This window comes from Lonchura striata, chromosome 1, assembly GCF_046129695.1.
Source record: "Lonchura striata isolate bLonStr1 chromosome 1, bLonStr1.mat, whole genome shotgun sequence".
In the NCBI taxonomy this organism is placed as follows: Eukaryota; Metazoa; Chordata; class Aves; order Passeriformes; family Estrildidae; genus Lonchura; species Lonchura striata.
The window spans coordinates 137,797,953-137,822,061 of NC_134603.1; the positions used below are offsets into that span (position 1 = coordinate 137,797,953).

Here is a 24,109-nt window from a genome sequence, read left to right on the forward strand (position 1 = left end):
ATCATCAGGAATAATTCTACCCTGTCCCTGATCAAAGCTTTTCCTTTTCTTGCTACAGGGTCCAGATGGACATGATCAGGGGATATCCATGTTCCACTGGAGTCCTAAATGGGGAAGTTATGACTAAGAGATTAGGGTTACAATTTCAGCCAGTGTCTCAACAAGAGTGGGAACTCTTAGCAGAGGTTCTTGTCATGTTCCTCATCAGGAGGAGCTACCAAAGTAGAATACATGTGATGGACAAAGGTGAATAAAGGCTGATATTAAAGTGATTTGCAGTAGAATGATAAAAAATGGTGCAGAATTATGAACTGACTTCAGTATTAGTTTTCTTTTCTTGATCAGCAATAATATTTTGATACCAATGTGGATAAGATGAGCCAAGAACCACTGATTTTGAGATTTTTTCTGATTTCCATTCTGTTTTGCTGTTACTTTCATTTTGGTGCTTGATCATCAATGCCTAATTCTGTATTCTTTATTAAAGGAGTTGCTTTTGACGGGCTGCCAAAATCAAGCACATAATTTGTGTAGCACAAAAGGATGGGATAGCTCCTGAAAAGCTAAAGCAGCAGTGGTGGGAACAGGGTTCACCATCTAAATGTCCCTTTATTCTTATTACTGTGCTTGGTTCCTTAAAATTTCACATAGTTCACTCTCTTCAAGTAATTTCTTTTTTGTGTGGTCATTCTGCTGAGCCTTCCCATTTAATGGAAGACCTTAATTCTTACTACTTTTACCACTTTCACTAATATACTGCTCTGACCAGTTTCTCCATCAGACCGAAAAGACTTGGAAGGAAAGTTCATCTCATGAAGTGAACTGTGTAGTAGCAATTTGTGAGGTACATATTTTTTTCCTTTTAATACAGAGTAAACTGGGGAATTTAAGTGTTTTTTTCTTTTGTTCTTTTGTTTTCTTTTTTTTTAAAAAGTCTGAATGTAAAAATGACTGCAGCTCTGCAGGATTCTTTTCTCTTGCTATTAATGGAACACTGGCTGATAATTATGCTTTTCTTTTTGCTCCATTTGGACTAAATAAAACATTATTGCTGTAAATAGATCTATGGATTATTGTCAAGCTAAATACAGCTTTAAAATCAATCCTTTTAATGTACACCATTGACATTTGCACAGATATTTCTTTCATTGACATTTCATTGATTTTTCCACCTCAAAATTAAGCTTGAAAAAGATCTAATTAATAATAGATTTTGAAATATTATCTTGATAAAGACCAGTAACTGTAAGTCATTCTGTCAGCCCAGGATGCAACATTTACTACAGCTGCAGGGCTTTGAAGCTCATCTAGCAGGAAAAGGAAGATTTACTTCTCTACTAACTCTCTAAAAGTGTTTTAATTCAGATGTATTTGCAAATTTTGTTGCTAGGCTAAACATCACACTTCACCACCAATGATTTATAATAACAGAAGATGAATACAGGTTCCACGTTTCGTATACTCTATGGTCTGCTATTTCTTATTTACCAAGATTTTACAATGACATTACTATTATTAGAGACCTGGAATACCTCCAGAGGTTATTCTGACATCAAAAGAATGACAAAGTTAATGTGTACAAAACTCCCACATGACAGATGTCCACTTCCTGGGGAGTGGGATATGATTAATTATGCTAATGACAACACTACAAACTGTTTTTTACATCCAAATCAGAAATTAAATAGTCTTCTTAAAAGGCAAGTTGAGGACAATGGCACATTAAATCCCTGTCACAATAAAAACATCAACCCCAATGGTTTCTGCCATTCTTCATGGAGTGTGCACTGTGGCATAGTAGGGTTCCCAAATTGCATAGGATGATTTTGGAATCACTGTGGTTTAAAACTCAACATCTTTTCCTCTTTAGCTAATATTTCTTATTCTGAATAGTTTTGATGAGCTGATTGTGTTTGAGACAAGGAAGAATGGGAAGTGAAAATATTTTGAAGGGTTTTTGTTCACTGCTGTCTTAGTTTGTATTTGAAAATGCTATATATTATTATAGAAATTATATATTAGAATAGAAATAATTTACAAAATGAGTAATTGGTTCTTTGCTATACAGACATGTCTCTGCCCACATTCCTATAGATAGTTCTCAAATAAGAAGCTGAACTTTGGTTTTTGTGAAGCTTTCTAAAGTTTGTAGCCTACAGGCCAAAAATGTATTTTTGTAAAAAAAACAACCAAAATTTGTGAGATAGCGAGTCATGTTGTGCATGCAGGGAGCTGAGTATATGAAGTCTGCTTGTTGCTAGTCACTGACACCCCTCACAGAGCTCAGTGGTGCTGGGAAAACCCTCTCTGGTGATAAATGTCTCCATGCAGTACCATAACCCTTCTCAAAGGCATCCTTGAAGCTCTGTGCCCTACATCCTCCTCCACGTGCTGTAAACTTCATTCCTGGCTGTATTAATTTTCCATGTTCATTGTGGAAAGCTTCTCTTGTTTATTCTCTGTGGGAGTTTTTTTTTTTTTATTGTTTTGTTTATCAGTCTGTAATTTTTAGTGCAATTTTATATCAGATACTGTAAGTTATTTCAGTGGGTTTTTTTCTTTTATGACATTTTTTGTTGACATTAAATTTCTCTGAGGTACTGCAGGGAGCAGGAAAGAATCTTGCTGTGCAAGCATTGCCCAGCATTAAGGAAACATAACAATAACAGTAGAAATTGAAGTGACTAGGTGGTTACATTTTTAGATTTATAATGCTGAATATAGAGACATTTTGCCAGCTGGAATGAAGAAGGCTCCAGGCATGTCTACCTACCTTGTGTAGTAGCAAATTACTGAAGTTGAAGCAAGCAGCTGATTTTTTAAATACTGTATTATATTCTGGTGAGATAATATTTGGTGAATCGTCTTTCACTAGAGGAATATTCTGGATGGAGGAATTGTCTGAAATAACTCTGAGGATGCTGCCTGAGCATTTTCACCAGGGTCAATCAAAGGAGTACCAAACAAAGAAATAAAAAGCCATCCTAGCTGTAAATGCCAGTGTATCAAATTACAGTTGATAATTTTCTAAAACAGAAATCAAGAACTCTGTATGATTATTACTTCCTCAGGCCAGATCTCATGCTTAAAATACTTGTATTTATGGAAGAAAGAAATCTTTGTGCATCCAAGATTCATGCAGCTTTTCATCAAAACTACAACTGTCCTATGCTCTATTGACACAAAATAAGAGCACAAGCATTAAAAATACTGAAATAATTTTTCTGCTGAAACCTGATGTTATTGGATCTTGCATTGAAGAGCAGCTATGAAGTACCTGAACATGGTTCCTAAACCCTGACTAGTAGGGACAACTGTTTCAAAGTAATCTTTCATTATCATGAGGAATCCCACTTATTTCAGTATGAAATTCTTTTTAAGTGTACATATGGCTTGTGGCAAAGTAGCAAAGGCAAAATATCTCTGGTTAGCTAGTTGGTTAGCTGCTTAAAAGCTGAAGTTCTATAGAGAGATAACACTTTAAATTTCGTTTTGGACATTGAATGTGTATATATCATTATGGAATTCTCTTCAATTTTACTGTTTTCAATGTTGCAGAAGGGATATGAAAAATAAGCACCAAAGTGTGAGTATTCTAATAGAATTTGCATCATATTTTGCAGTACTTTCAAGGAAAAGGGATCAATGATAGAGAGAGAGTATGTTGTGGGGAAGGAATAAAGCCTGATGTTGCATGTCTCAGCCCTTTCTTTCTGTGTTGGAACACAGAGCAATACCTCAGAGCAGGAGGGAAATTTGTTCACCTAGCTGGTGGTGCTATGGAAAGAGAAGGAACCATGGAGTGAGGACCTGAGCTTGTTAAGGGTGAGGATGCTTGTGCATTTGCAGCCTGCAGAAAGTCTATGCTAATGAATTTATTTTCCCTGCATCTCATTAATTTATTTACTTAAACTTCCAAACCAGTGGATAGGTAGTGAAATTTACCTCGTTCTTTGAATTATCAGTGTCCTGAGTGGAGTGTTTTGTTGGAGTCTGTCAGAAATCTAGCAAGGTTTTTCTGGCTGTTCCTGCTGCTCTGAACCTTTCAGCAAAGGAGCCAGCAGATGTGTTCATCACTTAATGAGGAGCTCTTTGAGAATACAAATTGCCCTATGGGCAACATCTGTTGAAGGGTAAATATGATACAAAGCAGAGTGAAACACAGTGTTTCTAGCCAAAATCAGTGCCTCAGATTAGTTTATATCTGTTACAGGGGATTACACTTGTCATCGCCAGTGGGCAGGTCACTCTGAAGGGACTGTGGAGGTCTGGCTGTTGACTAGTTCATACAATTGTCTTAATTTATCTCATCTTTTTCTGATGTCTTATATTGTCATACAGTTGTAACAAAAAAATTTCTCCTTGTAGAGCTTCCTTTGTCTGTCATTCCTGTGTTAAGTGTCCTGGGAATACCCTTCCTGTCTTTGTAAGGGACTAATCCCTCCCTGGAAACTCTTCTTTGCCTACCTTCCTTGGAACCCTTAGAACCCTTTCCATTCCCACATTTATACTTTATCTTTGCAAATTGGATCAGAAGTACTTAGGGCAAAGAGAATAAGCTTTAGGGAAAAAAAAGCATTTCATATGCCTTGACATTACTCTGATCATCACATATTAGGGCATTTGCCAACTTTGTGATGATTATGGGCAGTACTGGTACTGAAGTGGTAACAGCTTAAAATGACCATATTTGTGTTTTTTTAAGATTCTGTTTCATGGAATAACAGATAAATAGCCAAAGTATTTGTCTACATGTAATGCCAAGTAAGCATTAAATAAAATTAAATAATTTTGCAGAAAATAATAATAAATTTTCTTTTTTTTCTTTTTTCTTTTTTTTTTTTTTCTTTTCTACGCTCTTTTCACTGACGGTTCCTGTCACATTGTAGGGATGAACCAGAAAAAAAAAAAATAAATGACTTAATGTTAAGGCAAAGAGCCTTCAGGGTAGCTGGAAACCACTCCACTGAACTCTGAGAAGTTGTTAGGTATAGACTATGTCTAAAATGGATCCATAACTTTTTATAGCATAATTTTTAATTAAGCATTTATCTTATGCTTAGCCTTTACAGTAGCATTCAAAGTCTCAATAATATTATGCTATTACCTCATAGTAAAGATACCTAACTCTTGACAAATCTTTTTTTTCTCCAGCTGCTACAAAATATGTTTCTTTGGTTTCTTTGGTCTAGTGCATGCTTATAAGTTAAAAACAAAAAAAAATAAAAGCTTCAATACATTTCTGCTTATAGCTTCTAAATAAAAAAAGAAACTCCCAAAGAAGAGTGGGAAACACACTTTTGATGCTGTAAAGCAGCGGTCCATAAAAATTATGTATAAGTGTGGAATTCCTATACCAAATGAGACGTGGTCAGTTCATAAACCTTCTAAGATTTGTGAAATACTACTTGACTATATCTGTTTCCTAATGCCAAAATTAAGATCATAATGATATTTGGTTACAAGATTTTTCCAAAAATTAAGTCTTTCCAGCTATAGAGTATTGAAAGACTATTTAGGCTTAGAATTGTGTTTAAAGTGCAGCTCAGAGTTAATATTAATTATTAAATATAGGGACTGCTATAGGTTACAAGATTTCTAATAAGAGGTGGGTCATAGTTTGAATTCTGTCAAAATATTATTAAAAGTTGTCCTTTCTGAAAAAGTTTATTTCTGACTTTGGCAAAAGTTCTTTTTCCTGTTTTTTGCAGTGTTTGGGTTTCATTTTTTTTTAATGTGTTGATTTCCTACTAATATCAATATTATTGCCCAGGGTAGTAAAATCTTTTCAGTCACTTGGTCCCATGTGCATCTTAAGGAAGACTCTTTTATTTGAACTTTTAAGGGAAACATATTTTACCTCTCAAATCGAGCAGCTGTAAATGCAGTTTTATAATTTTGGATTATAAAAATTGAAATCCTGTGTATTGTGTAATGCTGTTGCTAGCTAGTGCCCCACAGCACCAGGTACCATTGATGATTACTCGTAATAGCCAGGGAAACTGAGGGCTTCATTCTCCTTAGCATGTTATCCTCCATATCTATAAATGTCATAAATTTGTGTTCTTGTTCCTAGAATACTTATGAAATTCATATTGTTCCTCATATTTCTGCTGAAACCTAGGCACCTGCACTGACTGATCATGGCTTCCTTAAGAAATTACTATGTTTGCAGAAATGATATCATGATCCTCTTGCTATCAAAATGAGTTGTAAATTTCCTTAGATTGCTGCAGGATGCTTCCCTAATTGGCTGTACCTCATATCAGAGCAGTTCTCCATTTCCACAAGCAGTGGGGAATTAAAAGAGCACTGAGCAGGTTGGTTCCTCATTCTCATTAGCAGGGAGAGGCATGGCCCATCTCTGAGGGCATGGCACATCTCTGCAGGCATGGCAGGCAGTTTGCGTGGCACTTCACACAGGCAGGGTTGCAGGTTTCCTCCTGCTAGAGGGGTTTTTAGTTTGTTCTGTTACTGTTGGTTGTTTGGTTTTGGGGATTTGTGTTAGTAATGGTTTTTAAATTATCAAAAACTTCTGTTAGTAGAAGTGTGTGTAGCCAAATAGAAGCCTCCAAAAAAGGATGTGTCTGTCCAGACCCCTTCCGGTGCAGAGTGTTTGAGCTTATGACTGGTTCTAGGGGGCATTGCAGAAGAAACCTGCCTGCAGTGTGAACAGGTGAATGATCTCCTTTTGCTGGTGGCCAAGCTTAAGGAGGAAGTTGAAAGTCTAAAGGAATATTAGGGAAAGTGAAAGGGAAACAGATTGGTGGAGTTCAGCACTTCCACCCTTGAAGGGAGGCCCACCAAGAGTCAGAGGACTTCCATGCCTCTCACTGTCAGGCAATAGGAGGGCACCTGGTGGATGAAGAGGCGTGGAAATGGGTCCCTACTAAGGGAGGTGATAAAAATTCCTCCTGACCCCCATCACCTACCCACATGCTACTTCAGAATAGGTACAATGCCCTGGATCTAGAGGGTCAGCCAGAGCATGTAGAAGAAAATAATCTGTGTTGTGAGCCTCCCAGTTGTGCTTAATCTGTCAGAGGTATCACCCTCTGACATTAAAAAGAAAAGGGTAGTCGTAGTGGGTGACTCCCTTTGGAGGGAACAGAGGGCCCCATATGTCAACCAGACCCATCCCACAGTCTGCTGCCTTCCTGAGATGTCACTGAGAGACTCCATGGGTTGATTCAGCCCTCTGGTTACTACCCACAGCTGGTACTCCAGGCTGGCAGCGACAAGATTGAAAAGAGAAGCATCAGGGCAATTAAAAGGGACTTTAGGGCACTGGATCAAGTGGTTGATAGGGCAGGAGCACAGGTGGTGTTCTGCTCAGTCTCTTTGGTGGCAGAGAAAAATGATGAAAGGAATAGTAGAGCCCATATCATCAACAAGTGGTTCAAGGGTTGGTATCATCAGCAGAATTTTGCGTTCTTTGATCATAGGGCAACTTTTACAGCACCTGGCCTGCTGGAACTGGATGGGCTCCATCTCTCTGCTAAGAGCAGAAGGATTTTAGTTCTTGAGCTGGTGATACTCGTTGACAGGGCTTTAAACTAGGTTTGAAGGTGGAGGGGGATGCATCTGGGCTCTCTGGAAGCAGGCCCAAGGATGGTAAACCTGAGTTAGGAGAGAAATCAGTAGCCCAGCTGAGGTGCATGTATACCAATGCACACAGCATGGGCAACAAACAAGAATAGCTGGAAGCCATGGTATAACAGCAGAGCTGTGATGTGGTCACCCTCATGGAAATGTGGTGGGATGACTCACACACCTGGAGCACTGCACTGGATGGCACTTCAGAAGAAACATGGGAAAGATGTGGAGGGGTGGCCCTTTATATTAGGGAGGCTTTTGATGCCATGAGTATTGAAACTAATGACTATGAAGTTGAGTCCCTATGGGTAACAATTAGGGGAAAGGCCAACAAGGCTGACATCCTACTGGGAGTCTGTTATCGTCCATCCAACCAGGAAGAAGAGGTGGACAACTCATTCTGTAAGCAGCTGGAGAATATTTCAGGATCAGCAGCCCTTGTTCTTGTAGGTGATTCTAACCTACCAGACATCTGCTGGGAACTTAACACAGCAGAAAAGAGGCAGTCCAGGAAGTTCTTAGAGCGTGTGGAGGACAACTTTTTGTCACAGATGGTGAGTGAGCCCACCAGGGGAGGGACTATGTTAGACCTGTTGTTTGCAAATAGAAACGGGCTGGTGGGAGATGTGGTGGTTGGAGGCCGCTTGGGACATAGTGATCTTGAAGTTACAGAGTTCTTGATATTTGGTGAAATCAGGAGGAACATCAGTAAGGCTTTTACATTGGACTTCTGAAGGCCAGACTTTGGTCTATTTAGGAGATTTATTCAGAGAGTTCCTTGGGAAGCAGCCCTTATAAACAACAGAGTCCAGGAAAGGTGGGTGTGCTTCAAAACAGGGATCTTGAGGACACAAGAACAGACTGTCCTTGTGTGCTGAAAGATGAGTCGACAAGGCAAACATCCAGCCTGGATGGGCAACAAGGTTTTGAAGGAACTTAGGAATAAAAAGAGGATGTATCATCTTTGGAAGGAGGGTCAAGTCTCTCAGAAAGTATTTAAGAGGTTTGCTAGGGCATGTAGGAAAAAAATTAGGGAGGCAAAAACTCAGTTCAAACTTTATTTGGCAACTTTTGTAAAGGATAATAAAAAATGTTTTTTAAAATATATTAATGGCAAAAGGAAGGGTAATGTTACAGTGCACTTGGAATATGCTTTCCCCATTCCCAGTGACCCCTATGACTGGGATCAGATAAGTGTGGTCCCTTCCTTCCTGCTCTGATGGGGTTGGCAGAGAGCCAGAAAGCCCTCCCTGTCCAGAGCCTAGATAAGACCATGACCCTTCCTGTTCTCTCTCTCTTTTTTCCTTCATCTCATGGAATAAAGAAGCTAGACAACCACACTGGGGCAATTGGAGCCTCTTTTGTATCTTTGCCCATCTCCTGACGTGCCTCCCCTCAAGGCTCTGTATATCTGGGCTGGCCTGGTGATGTGGGGGGTTGAGAGGGATAAGAGTGTCAGGGTAAGACCAATTTTTGTTCTCTACTGGATGTGGGAGGGAACTTAGTGGCTGCAGATGAAGAGAAGGCAGAGGTGCTTAACTCCTTCTTTGCCTCCATTTTTAGTGGCTCACTGGTGAGGTTCTAGGTGACTGGAAGCTGGCCAATGTGACACTAATTCACAAAAAGGCTGGGAAGGAGAATTCTGGTAATTATAAGCCAGTTAGCCTGACCTCAGTGCCCAGTAAGGTTATGGAGCATTTTATATTAAGTGTCATCATGCAACACTTACACTATGACCAGGGTATTGGACCCAGCCAGCAGGGGTTTAGGAGGGGTAGGTCATGTTTGACCAACCTGGTCTCCTTTTATGACCAGGTGACCCATCTGGTGCATGCAGGAAAGGCTGTGGATGTTGTGTATTTGGACTTCAGCAAGGCCTTTGACACTGTCTCCCACAGCACATCCTGGAAAAGCTGCAGCCCAAGGCTTGGACAGGAGCACTCTGTGCTGGGTTAGGAACTGCCTGGATGGCCGGGCCCAGAGAGTGCTGGTGAGCAGTGCTGCATCCAGCTGGGGCAGCCACCAGTGGTGTCCCTCAGGGCTCTGTGCTGGGGCCAGTTCTGTTCAATATCTTTATTGATGACATGGATGAGGGGTTTGAGTCGTTCACTAGTAAATTTGCAACTACACTAAGCTGGGAGCTTGTGTTGATCTGTTGGAAGGGAGAAGGGCTCTGCAGAGAGACCTGGAATGGTTGAATGGATGGGCAGAGTCCAGTAATATGAAGTTTAATAAATCCAAGTGCTGAGTCCTGCATTTTGACCACAATAACCCCCCTGCAGTGTTATGGGCTGGGGACGGTGTGGCTGGACAGTGCCCAGGCAGAAAGGGACCTGGGGATGCTGGTCAACAGCCGGCTGAACGTGAGCCAGCAGTGTGCCCTGGTGGCCAAGAAGGCCAAGGGCATCCTGGCCTGCATTAGGAATTGTGTGGCCAGCAGGAGCAGGGAGGTCATTCTTCCCCTGTGCTCAGCATTGGTGATGCCACACCCTGAGTGCTGTGTCCAGTTCTGGCCCCTCAGTTTGGGAAGGACGTTGAGAAGCTTGAGCACGTCCAGAGGAGGCAACGAGGCTGGGGAGGGGCTTGGAACACAAACCCTGTGAGGAATGACTGAGGGAGCTGGGGCTGTTCAGCCTGGAGAAAAGGAGATTCAGAGGTGACCTTATCACTCTCTACAACTTCCTGAAAGGTGGTTGTAGTCAGGTGGGGGTTGGACTCTTTCTCCAGGCAGCAACTGACAGAAGCAGAAGGCAGTCTTAAACTGTGTCAAGGGAAATAGAGATTGTATATTAGGAAAAAGTTTTTACGGTAGGAATGATCAAGTACTGGAATGACCTGCCTTTTGGAGGTGGTGGAGTCATCACCCCTGGATGTGTTGAAAAAGAGACTGGATGTGGCACTTGGTGCCATGGTTTAGTTGAGGTGTTAGGGCATATGTTGGACTCAATGATTTTGAAGGTCTCTTCCAACCGAGTCATTCTGTCCTCTGTTAAAACACATCTGCAACAGCAGGAATCAGCAACACTCACCACTGCTCCTCTCTGAAGTAGTGGAAAATGTTTACGAGTTGTAGCAGAGCAGCGCTCAAAGGAAAAAGTGTCAAAGTCTGTTTAGTTGGGTTTTTTCCCCTCTGCATAGGTAGCATTAGGTGCTAGAAGAGAGTAATACAGGCAAGGTTTTTGCCTTTGTAGATAAAGTACCTTTAATTCTGTCAGGAAAAGATATTAGAAATATTTTATTTGGAAGTACTCAGCAGCTACAATATTAGTTCACCTAAGTGAAGTTTTTAAAGCTATAGGTAAGAATCCTATTCAGTTAATAATTTTTTGTTCTATCAGTGAAGGGGTTCTACTCCATTTTTATGCTGTGCATTTTATTACCTTAAACGCTATTCCAGTAGATCACAGGATGACATATATCAAGATGTTTAAGCTAGTGTAATGTTAGTACAACAATTAGGCATTTATTCTATATTACCTTTGTTATTTAATCTGTGTTGCATTAGCTCTAGTATCTTTAACATGATGTATCAATATGTGGTATAGTGCCATCATCCAAAAAATTAATTAATAACAAAAACAAGTTGCAAGAAAAATAAACATCTGAAGACTCGAAACAATGTTCTAATTTGCAACTTGTCATATTTTGGAAAACAAGATTTCTTGCCCCTCTATTTTGCTTCAGATTTACCCATTTTTTGCGCCATTGGCAGTATGTCCAAAGTAATTATGGCAAGTGACAGTAAATTTGATTTCCAGCTGCATTAGTAAGTGTGGAATTTCTGGTTGTTGTGCTATAAGCAGCTTGTTATCTAAAAGAAAAGTTTGGAAGCTTAAACAGGATTAATTAAAATCAATGAAGGATTTAAAAGTGAACACTGAAATTATTGCTGGAGAAATATAACTAACAAAGTAAATTGGATCCTAAAATGGCCCCAGATCATCCCACAGAGACCCAGTGCGAGCCCTCACTGATGAGGAAGGCAGAAATAGTTTGTGGGAGCTAAAAGGCAGCAGCAGAAAACCATCATACTGGAACCATCCTACTGATGTCACAGGCTCACATTAAGAGGCTATTTAGTTACGTAGTTTTACATGTCACCAGCAGCATTATTTAAAAAATAAATATTTTAAAAGTAAATATTTAAAAGTAAATATATTCTTGCTATTGAGTTTCTGCATTGTTGTATCCACAGCCACAAACCACCCATAATTTCCATTTCTTATCTGTATCTCTAACTGTTGAATAGTATGAAAAGCACATTAATAAATCTGTGTAAGGCTTTTATATTCATTACTTCAGCTAAAGTATTCTAATTTCACTACTTGGGATCTGTCATGTAAAATTCTGCACATGGAATTTCTTTTGCATCTCTGACAGTACAGGGAGAACAGATTTTCTTAATATCTTTACTGTGCTGCAATGTTCATATGATGACTATTCATGTCTATCCATCCCTGACTCCTGGTAGTCTTTAGAAAAGCAAATGCTGCTACGTGTTTTGCATTAACAATAGTTAGAAAATAGAATGTATGCAAGTGTTGTCTGAGCCACATTATGGAAAATCAGTTGCCCGTTGCCAGCCTCTTCATTATGTCATCATTCCTTCTTTGGCAACCACCCTGTCTCAAGCCAGTCCTTCCTAAATTCATTACCCTTGCAAATTGTTCAGATTCATATCTGTCTGTTTTCTGAAACCAAAGCCATTGAAATAAATAGATTCTCATGGATCTTTGTCAGTTTTCAATTGAGACTTTATTTTTTTCTCTTGCTTCTCACTCTTCCTTACAGTCTTGGCCTTGGCTGCATTCACACCCTTTCCCCTTCCTTCTCTCAATGTTGTCAGTGGGCTGTGACATCCCAAGTCTTCAAGCTTTTTCATGCATATGCCTGTTGCTGAGGAGATGGTTCCAGGTGTGAGCATGGGAAATGAGCTTTTAGGGCTAAATTTCTTCTAAAATCATAGGAAAGAGAAGTTTATGGAGGTTTTCCTTGCCATGGTTTAGAGTGATAATTTTGTCACAAAGCATAAATTTAATGACATGTCACAAAAAAGAGGTTTTTGTTGTTTTCATTTAAAGCTTATCTCAAAACTACATTTGTTTTCATGTGGTTTTGTTCCATTTACTTTTAGGAACTTCTTCATGCTCCAATCACTTGCAGTGACTGTTGTAGACAGGGCTTTTATTTTGGAATTACTACCACTAGGCCATAATATTGTAACAATTTAATATGTTATGTGTGTCATTTTGTCAGTGATGCTACATCCGCCTGGAAAAGCAGCTTGTTGATGTGCCTCTCTAGTGTGTTTCCAGGAAATTATGGGGTAGCCAGAATCATTAGCATGGGACTCTTACCCTGCCTCACTCACCAGTGCTGGTCTCAAGTCTGAAGTAGGGGATAAACAGGGGATAGACTGATAGCCCCATAAGGGGCCATCAGTGCAAATGCCACCTCTCTTCAAGTGTGTGTGTGCAACACTGCCTTGTCTTGCCAGAAGCACCATTGGTATAACTCTTCAGTCAGGGTCTGCCCTGCAATTCGTGTTAGAATTGTTTTATCTTCACCCATTACTGTACTGCAAAATCTGTGCAGGCTGAAGTGTAGCCTGGAACTCTGCTTTTAACCAACCTGAAAAGAGGAAAGCCAGACTCTATAACCTGCATCATGACCCATGATGCCTGGGGCTGCTTACCTATAAAAATCTTTTTGTAGCTATTTGCTCAAGTAGAAATGGTGACTTTTTGACTTCAAGCTGTCTCACGTGGCAGTTTGGTATGTGCCTGCACATCTGAGAGCAGAGAGAGTCTAAAGGCTGTTGAAGAGACCATGAATTGTGACTGTTATAAGACTCAAAGGGCTTAACTGGCTTGATAAAAATTCCCATTTGTCAAAGAAATAAATGCTTATTAATTTCATAACTTATTAATTGAAGGCCACTAGCTACAATATTGTTAAATCCTGAGCTGAATGACAGTAGATGTGTGATTTCATATATCTCACTTGTTAGATGCAAGTGATGCCAAATAAAACAAGGCTTTATTCGGCAATGGCTTAACAGGGCAATAAAAGTCATCAGCCCATTCTTTTTTTACTGCAGTTTATGTTCTGCTTTGACTTTCTGCCTAATGTGGAGGAGACATAAAATATAATGGAATAAAAAGATCTATGGAGCATTGACTGAGTTTTAAGCTCCATCTCTCTCAATCCTATACATTAAAATAAATGTTTTCCTTCTTTCAAGTAGATTTCTGTGTAGTGTTATTGGATGGTCATACAGTTATGAGTGAATTTTACTTTAGGATACCTACCCCCTGATTTCTGCCTCTTTTGCAATTGCATCAGAACCACTATTTTAAGGGAAAAATTCTGTTTCTTAGTTGACAACCTGAATTTATCCCCTGAGGACACTGTAAGCCATTAGACCCTGAGCCTTTTGAGTCTCCTCCATGATCAGACCAACTGCTGTGTGAATTTTATACTTCCTTTTCTATCTGAATAATACACACCTACCTGTGCCTACTGCTGCCTTTTTCCCACCTTAATAGCTCTGAGCTGTACCTGTTTTCAAGTGTCAGACCAAGGTTAGGACAGCAGTGGTATTGCTTACCTTGACTACAAAACTATGTCCATATTTTCAGGAAAAAAATCTTCAGGCCTCTTTTGAAGCAAGTTTTTTTCTTATTTATCATGCTGATTTATTGGTTTCTTTTAAATAGTGATGTGAAAGATAAACCATTTTTTTACTCTGGAGGAAACATATCCTGCCCATAAATATCCAACCACCAGATTGATTAGGTACATGAACATTTCTCGTTAAGAAGAGTTTATGAATTTTTACAAATGCGTTTTTTTTTTTTTTTTTGGGGGGTTTTTTTTTTTTTTTTTTGTGCTTCTTCAGCTGTAGCATTTATAACAATTTTATTCGTTAATTCCAGCTCCTGGTATGAACATGGACTTCTGATAACACAGAGTCGAGAAAGTTGTGCATTCAGCTGTGAAAATGTCCAAGGAATAATATTTGACATTACTTCATATGTATTCACTCAAAAATAGTGAAAAACTTTGGTTAAGCAGCTTGCAACCTCTGGTACTTCTCAGAAGTCATGGTGCTTTAAAATCTAGCCCTAGATTGCCAATTGCAAAATATATTTATTCAAATTTTTACAAATACAATTTTTCATCTATTTCCATTGTGGGTGGAGGGAACAGAATAGATTTTTATGAGTCATTCAGCTGGTTTTACCCTACATGAAGAGGAACTCAAGCAATTCTAAGTAAATATGCTCTGGGCATTTGGAAGGCATTGTTGGAGTCATTTAAATGCTGTTTTCAGTGCTAGCTGTGTTTGGTTTATTCTATCATTATTGAGAAATTATTGAGAATTATTGAGAATTATTGAGAAAAGACAATTTTGCTTAAAACAGAAATGGAGCACAAATAATATAGATCCATAATACACATCTTAAAAGAGTGAGACTGACAGTGCAATATTTAATTATTCCTCTAGGTTTAATTATGTTTTATGCAGACCAGAAAAGAATGGTAAAATGCACATTTTCTGTGGTAAATTTTATGTCTTTGATTTACTGTTAAATAATAATAATTTTTAAAAGTAGACAAATGTTAATTTAGTGTCATTTATCCATAAAAGAAAATATATACTTTAAAATTTATGTAGGGGAAGTCTATGGTTGGGAGACTTTTTTGTATATATTCAAAAACTTTTTGTATTGCTTATGCTTGTTAAGACTAGGGAGAGAGGGAGAATATGAATTATCAAGAATCTCATATGACATTTTCTTTTCACAGGTAGTGAAAATACATGTCATCCAAGCAAAAATTAATTACTGGCTAGGCAGTCAAGAATATTCTTAAATATTTCTAAGGTTGAAATATAATTGTTTTGAAGTATAGCACGGTTGACATTTTGTTTTCTTTCAAATGTAGTCATTTTGGCAGTCACTATTATGGATATTAAAGGTCAGTTCCACTCATAAAAGCACTTTAAACTTATCAAATATTTGAAAATTAATCAGGCATGTTTTTTATTCAATGGCTCCCATTTAGATGACTGTTTTTTTCTAGTTTATTTACAGTTTTGTATTTTTACCTTGTAGTCAAATTATCAGCATGCCACAGTCAGGCACGTTTTTCCTTGTTCTGTTTCTGGATGTTTCCTCATGAAATGAAATGCAAGCACCATTATGAACTTGCAGTTCCTCTTGGGTCACTCATATTCTGCTGTTTGCATCTTCTAGAAAACTGTTCCATGAGAAAGGCTGTGTCAGCCTTTAGATGAGGATCACTGAAATTGGGGATGAATTGTAGCTTCTGTCCCTTTCATAGTGGCTTGGGAGGTGTGGTCTTGTTGACGTGGTCACTTGAATTAGTCTTCTAAAAGAAGACGCTTAAAGGTCTTGCAAAGCCAATAACCATAGATGACTGTCAGCTGCATTAAAACCATTCTTAATCTTTTACCCAGACTGAAAATAGGTTTTCTTTTTTATTTTATTTTTTTTTTCAGAAAAACTAGTACAGTGATTTAGATACAGGAGGAAGGACTGAGGACTGCAGCTTTAAAATGCAGAGCTACTGTCGTTTGCTACCAAAGGCCTAGAATAACAAGGCATGGTCCAACTTTGAGCAATTTCTAAAATGAGTTCCCTCCTATTGATGATGCTATCTGTGTGATAGTTGGATGGTCAGAAGGCTCTGTAGGACCCATAGGTGTGTTTTTGCTGGGTGCATGCTGACTCTGTGTTCTTCAGCACTGCTGTATCATTGCCCTCAGCAGGCAGTTGGCTCTCCTGGACAAGTCAGCAGCTTTGCCCACAGCAGAGCAAGCACCAGCACAGTGTTGGTGGACTTTAATGCATTGGTGCACTTTAATGCATTGCTGTCTGATTAATGTGCTCGTTAATTGCACCGCACCAGAGCAGCCGCTGTGGAGAAGAGCAGTAGTTGTGTCACAGCAATTAACCTGTGCATTCTGGTATTATGGCAAATAACTTTGTCATCTCAATGCATTAATGTAAAATTGGGACAGCATGGAAAGATGCCGTTCAGCAGGAAGTCAACTTTCTCTTTAAGCCAGCAGATGCTTAAAATGTATTTATTGGACAGCAATGTGAAGCAGGTGGGCTCAAAAGATAACAATGTACTAGAAGAAGCTGCTGTGTAGGGAGCAGCAGAAAGGAGAGTGCATTTTGAACAGGTATACAGAGATCTTGTCATCTCATCACTATTTTCTGCGGCAAACTAGCGCTGCTATTAACATTCTGACTTTAAGTAATCTAATGTAATTCCTTCATTATGTTTGGGAATTGTTTTTTTCTTTTCTTTTTTTGGGGAGGAGGTGGGGGGGGCTTGGGGTTTATTTGTTTGTTTTGGATTTGGATTTGGTTTTTTTAAGGCAGCGAGATGATCTTTAAACTAATGTCCCTAGCTTCCAATCGACTGGAACTGTGCACTTAAAAATATGACTTTTAGTTATGACTCAAGAGGTCAATCAGAAGACAAATATTTTGTCCTCACATCTTTCTGTGCATGTAAGTATTACCATGCCTTCCTTGTTCTCATGTTTTGGAGTAATGAGATAAATCCTAGCATGACAGGAATTTGCCTAACTTTTTAACTTGGTGAAACCCCATTCTCATGGGCAAGTCAGTATGAAATCCTCAGCCAGTTCAGCTAGGATCTCTTGCAGGTTGGTACCAAAAAAAAAAAAAAAAAATTAAATGGAGAGGTTTCATTTTCTTCCTAAAGATAATGACCTGTGTGGGTTCAGTGTGTCCTGAGAAGTCTGTCTGGTCTTAATACAGAATGACCATCCTGTAGCTGATTCCAACAGATACCCTATGTCCAGACACAGCTTACAGGAATTTCTATGTTCAGCATAGTATTTAAATGTGATCTTCTGTGGCCATGATAAAATTAAAAAATAATTTTATTGATCTGGTTATTTTTTGCTAGAGGAAAAGAAAAAGGAAAAGAAAAAAAACAAAATGTAACAATGTCTTGGAATATGGGGAAATGTGTCTAATCATGCATATCCTTGTATGTATCTGTTTATGTGACATCAGGATAATGAAAAATGCAAATTTCTTGTTTAAATTATTCCAAAGTCATGCTAATCAGATGTATAAATCCATTTTTAAGAGATCTATAATGGTTGTTGCATGACTAGACAGCAAGTCATATTACCAGATTGCTACAAGTCATAAAACTATGAAAGAAATTTTAAGAGTTTTCTATTGAAACATTTTGTTTTCTCTGTAATTTTCAACAATAATTCTGATTTTAATTGCACCTTTGAGTCTGTTTGTGTTCTTTGATGAAATTTCTTGTTGATTTTCTTCTCTATGATCATGAGTGTCTAGTTGGTTTTGCTGTTTCAACAGCTTTCCAAAAACTGTTGTTTTCTCCTTTGAATTTAAACATGGATATCTCTGGCTTCTTCTTACTTTTTATCCTTTATTTTTTGCATTAAATTTTAATTTTACAAAGATGAATCAATTAATACATTTATGATCTTATTCCATTAACCTCTAATATCTTGTCTCATTGATAGTCTCAGAGCTTCAACCTGATTTGTCTCTTCCTGTCTATTCACTTTGTTATGTTCCTGCTGTTAATTTGGCTTCTTCCGTATATTGCTCCTATGTAAGAATGCTCCCATTCAGGAGCCACTTTCTATCTATATTTCTCAAACTTTAAAACAGAGGTTGAAACAACCTTTTAGCTGAAACTCAACATTGTGCCCTCAGAATCTTTAAGAGAGTCGCTATTGCCTTGGGCAAGAGGGGGAATCAATGTGTGGTGCAGTTTAGCCTCATCTTCTTATTGTGCCTCATCATTAACTGACACTGAAAGCTGCTGGATGGTGCAGAAATTCTGTTTATGTCATGCTTCAGGAAAAAGAAAGCTGGACTGCTGATTGTGAATTCTGCATAGGAAAACCATATAAATAAGCATAGAAATTTTGAGCTTATCAGATAGAGAAGGACCTTCAGAGATCACTGCATCCAACCATATACTCCAAGCAGGGAACTAATAAATTAGTCTTGCCTAAAATAATTATTCCTTTGGTGTATTTAAAGTATATAATCTAGGTGGGCAGCTATTGAGACCATTACGAGTTGCAATAAAATTTGCAATTAGGTACTTAAGCTTTCGGTATTTCCAGTAATATTAGGGAGGCAGTACACAGAATTTACTTGAAATAGGGATCAAGGAAAACTCACTAATATGTGAGTTTTAATGGTATGTGATAAAGGATTTTGCAATGTGAATTCTGCAAACTGTGGGCTGCCTGTAGGCATCCCTGCTTCATAAATATTCATTTAACCTTCCAGGTCAGCTGTAGTCACAGGGTAGAAGCCCTTGTAGATTCAGTGGAGCAAGTCAGATCATAGTCACAGGAGACAAGGACCTATTATATTCCTGTTTCCCTTTGTTTCACCTAATTTCTATAGGCAGGAACTTCTTTAGCTGTTAAAGTCATCTTCATGTTATTGGCCTGAACCTTTATTTTCATCTCAATCAGATGTTATGTGATCCTTAGATAAAATATCAGAGCCAAGGACAGCTGAATGAAACTGATTTCATAAACACAGGAGTTTTCAGGTGATTTGTTTTGACTTATCTAAAAAGAAACCAAACTTCTGTCATTTGTTGCAATTATTCTAAGTATATATTGACTGGTCCTTACCATATAAAGATCTAAAGCCTGACTGCTTCCCTGACTGACTTCATGAGAGCAAACATGCATGAAGCCTTTTTCCTTTCGCCTCATCAAGAAAATGAATTCTTTAAAAGCACCAGCCTATAAAACTATTTTGTATCACAACCCTTAAGCAGGTTATAGCCCAGTGGTTTCACAGCAATAAATCTGAAGAAGAAATAAATAAAAGGCTGCCTCTGTAATGAGTGAGTGGAAGAAACTTTAAGGAGACATTGAGCAGAAGAATCTCATTTATAGGAGTTGATTGATATCCACAGAAAACTTCTCAACCTTGCAAGAAGGTTGAGAAAATAAAATAGTCATAAGAAAATTTACTGACTAGGACTCAGTACACTTATTATATAGATTATTAAAACGAAGAAGCATTTATATTTGGCTCCTCCTTTAACCCATCAACAAATTGAACATTGTATAAATTTGTAATGCAATGTGCATTTTTCGTGGGAAAAGTTTCCATGGTAACACAGCAGAAAATCAATAAAAGAGTTGTGCTGTGATCTAAACACTGCCTCACCTCCAGGTAAAGTTTGAAGCAGTACAAAAACAGTATAGTTATCAGCAAACTGCAGATATTTTGTCTAATTCAGACAGTTGCTTAATGCTTTCCAAGGATGACTCTAACTTCATCCTGTAACGCTGCCCTGTTCTGTAACTATAGTTTGTCCAACAGTTCAATTTAAGAATTAAATTGTTTTGCCCTGTGGGGCAGGTGATAACAGCTTAAGTAGCCAAGCAATAAACACAAAGGACCATGACTGGACCAGTTTAGCAGGTCTGGTAGTGTTTTAATGACTTTGATCCTCATTAAAAATTCTGTTTCCTAGTATATCAATTTGGCCTCATTACACTGCTGAGGTTGGAAAGGAAACTCATTAAATGCTCTTTTATTCTTTTTGAGGCAGAAAAATATTTTTTCTTATTAGTCTGGAAATTAATAGGTATGTCACAAAATATATATAAAATAGCCAAACATTTTGCATGTATTTACCTTCAGTCAGTCATAGAGAAAGTTATTTTTGCACCTAAAAGTATCACAAGATGCAGAGACACTGAGGTTGGAAAGGACCTCTGGAGGTCATGGAGTCCAACCCCTTTCCCAGGCAGGGCCACGTGCAGCCAGTTGCCTACAGCAGTGGGCATGGAGCTTTTGAATATCTTCTCGGATTAATAATCCACAAAGTCCCTGGGAAACCGCTGCAGTGTCACCCTTACAGCAAAATATTGCTTTCTGACTTTCTGATATTCAGAAAGACCACACCTTGTGTGTTTCAGTTTGTGCCTGCTGCTTCTTGTCCTGCCACTGGGCACCAGTGAGAAGAGCCTGTAGAGCCTGTCTCTTTTTTTTTTTTTTTTTTTTTTTTTTTAAACCCTCCCTTCAGGTATTTACATACCTTGATGAAATCCATCCACCCCCAAGCCTTGTGTTCTGTTGGCTAAACAAGCCCCCTATAATCTTTACTGGAATGTCCTCACTGGAGTGTCCTTCACTTAACTCTCACCAGTAATTCCGTATCTCTGTGTGATGCTGGGGAATCCTTTTTGTGATTTTTTTTTTTTTTTAATGATACTGCCATAAATTCTGTGAAGTATGCAGGCTGCATAGCACAGATTATTGTTAAAATCAAGAGCTGCTCTGCTCGGTACAGAATCCCTTGCCCTAATCTTTTTACAAAAAATCCCTTAGTTAGAAATACATACTAAAAATTAAGTAATGAAATTCAGAAAAAACTATTAAAATTCCTGCAGAGAGTCAGTTGCAGAAGAGAATTCCAACCTGTTTAATAGGGAAAGACACAAAGTATTGGAAACATGCAGCCTTGAGAAAGCAGAGAAGACTTGAGTGCAAAGACCAGTGCAAGTGCCTCAGGAAAGAACTGCTCAGAGGAGATTGGGAAAAATGGACTTTGAATTGTGATGTGTTGAGAACTGACAGTAAAAGGAAAATTTATCTCTGAGCAGAAGCAGATCAGTAGCAGTGAAAAGTCAAGATAAAATATTCAATATATGCAAGTGAGTAGTGAGCAGTACCAAAGAACATAATCTGCAACATTGGTATCTTAAATTCCTTCCTTCATCCGCAGTAAGAGGAAGAAAATTCAGGAAGAATTTGGTAAATCCTGCCAACTTTTATTAAGGTATCAAAAATCAGCTGAGCACTTTCTTTTCTGGAATCTCATTCAGAAAACATTTGACTGACTATGCATAAGATTAAAGGGCATAGATCCAGTAGAGGGTTGTGCCCAAGAACTGCATGACTTAGATAAGCCAAATATTTTGTGCCGTCTTCTTTCTGTGTAGTCATTTTTACTAAATTTTGTGAACTGTCTATAGTGAATGTGGAGATTTTGCCAAGAACTCCCTATGAACACAATATGAACAATTCAGCTTTCCATATAAAATTTATACATAATTGTGTCTTATGAAAATAAAGCACTGGTTTAGACCAAAAGATGGTATTTGCAAGTGGTAGCAATTAGCAAACTTTGAACTTCTTGGTTTTTGATGTTTTTTTGGGGTTTGGTTTTTTTTTGGGGGGGGTGATTCATGGGCTTGTTTGGTTTTGGGTTTTTTTGTTGTTTGCTTTGTTTGGTTTGGATGGTATTTTTTGAAAGAAGGGTTGGGTTTGTTTGGGTTTGTTTGGTTTGTGGGGGAGTGATGAGGGAAGGTGGATTTTCTTATTTCATGTTTAGTTACTGTTAGGAGACCTGGAAAAACTGTGCTCGAGTTATACCCAAATTTTTCACCAATTGAAATAGATTTCATTAGAACTTTTTTCCTAACATGTGCAAGGAAAACTTGTGAATTATGTTTCACAACATTGCTAACTCAGAAGAAGCTCAGCAATATCAGAGTAGGATTTGTGTGTACTCTGTCAAGACTGATGCTTTTCTAAAGATTACATCCATCAGGTCTAAAGTTGTTCCTAAGTTTGGTTGCTTCACATTACATGGTAGTTACATTTTGTCCTCTGCACTTATAAAAAATAAAATTGTCACACAGCAGTTCAATTTGAACTTTACCCAAGAGCTCCTACTACCTGATGTTGGTACTTATTCTACAGTGTATGAGTTTTCCCAGTTTACTAATTTGCAGGTTAAATGAAAGGATAGATCGTGCACTTCTTATAAGAAAATTAAATGTGCAAATCCATGCCAATGACACATTCCCAAATAAAGGCTTAAACATAGCTGAAATTAAATTCTCACTACAGAAATGTGTTTGCACATCTCTACTTTGGAAGTGAGATGTATCATACTACAAGAAAATGTGCAAATAAGTGATGTTTTATTAGAAATGGTATGCCACTGTTTACTCTCTGAGTAGAATTCCAGCATCCTGATCTATACAAAAATCACCCATGTTTTAAAATTAACAAGGGAGAACCAGAAGAAAAAACAAAGCAATGGTAGTAGAAGTAAATGTACAAACCTACATATAGAATGGTTAATGCCATCTGTACAAAACAAAAAAATAGACAACTTGACAAAGTGAGATGAAATAAGGAAAAAAAAAATTGTCCTCTCTGTTCTAGGAAGAGAGGTAGCATCATCCCTCTGCCCCAAATAGCCTTCCACCTTTACCAGATTTTCTGTATTGATTCTTTTAAATATATTTTCTGCTTGATCATTTCAATAAATACTAAGAAATAAGAAACATTATAGAGTTGTTGTCTAGCTAGCAATAATATATACATGACAGAAAGTAGATTTCTATATGTTCTGAGCATTATAAATGCTTAATTAAATGTACTGGATAAAAGATTATTTTTGTTATTGTGAATTTTAAAGAAGCAATAGCCTTTGTGCAATGAAATCCTTTCTCTTTCTAAATGTAGACGGGAAGATGGAACAGGAAACAGGGCAAGAGAGGTGGAGCTCACTTTCAGTTAAGGCATATATTTACTTACGTGGTCAATGAAATGAAAAAGGTAATTCAGAGCACCTAATTAACCTTCTTGGATGCAAGCCTGTTAGCCACTGCAATAGGATTCCCTCCTCAGAGCTGGCCCCTTCCCCCTCTGCAATTTGGACACATGCTGAGAGCAGCCAGTGCCAAGCATGCAGAGATTTCCTCTCTTGTGCCTAAGTGAATGTATGATTTCCATTTGCCAGAGGTGTAAATACAATTTTCTCTTGGATGCAAGGTCTGGAAGCAACCTGAGGCAAAAAGGTCCCTAGGCCTGGCTGGATTCTGTTTTTCTGTGAGTCTGTTCAGCAAAATGGGAAACACTGTCCATGGCATTTAGCCACTTGTGCTGCAAGACATATTTAACTGCCAAGAGGAGTGCGTGTGAATATCTTATTAGGGCTGAAGATCCTGACTGGGTGTTCCCAGATATCTACACCATCTTTTAAGTTCATAACTTAAGCGCATAGAAGTTTGAACTCAGATTTAATGTATGGCTGAATGGTAGCTGAGATTCTACTTCAATGCTATGATAATATTGGTAGGAGATAAATATAGGCATTCCCTTTGTTGGAAAAAATGATTAAGTGGAAAACAGCACTTCAGGTCAAAACCACTAGCCTTTTTGTCCACTGTGAACACCCTAAATATTGAGTGAACTCAACAGGTACTGAAGGACCTTCAAGCCATTGCAGACACAGGCCATTAGATATTTTTATAATTTGCTAAATGAGAAAACCAATCTCTACAACATGTAGAATATTCAGCCCTTTAGGGCTTTTCATTTGTTTGTGTTTCCAGCTTTTGCAGAATAACTGAAGCATTATATACTGTCATAAAATGACTGGATTTTGTGTAGCT

At 38.2% G+C, this 24,109-nt stretch overlaps 1 protein-coding gene across 1 annotated transcript in view; it reads left to right on the plus strand.

Annotated features, from left to right (window-relative positions):
* PLXDC2 (plexin domain containing 2) overlaps nucleotides 1-24,109 on the plus strand; it is a 248,006-nt gene that overhangs the window by 138,920 nt on the left and 84,977 nt on the right. The gene's annotated exons all lie outside the window — the stretch shown is intronic.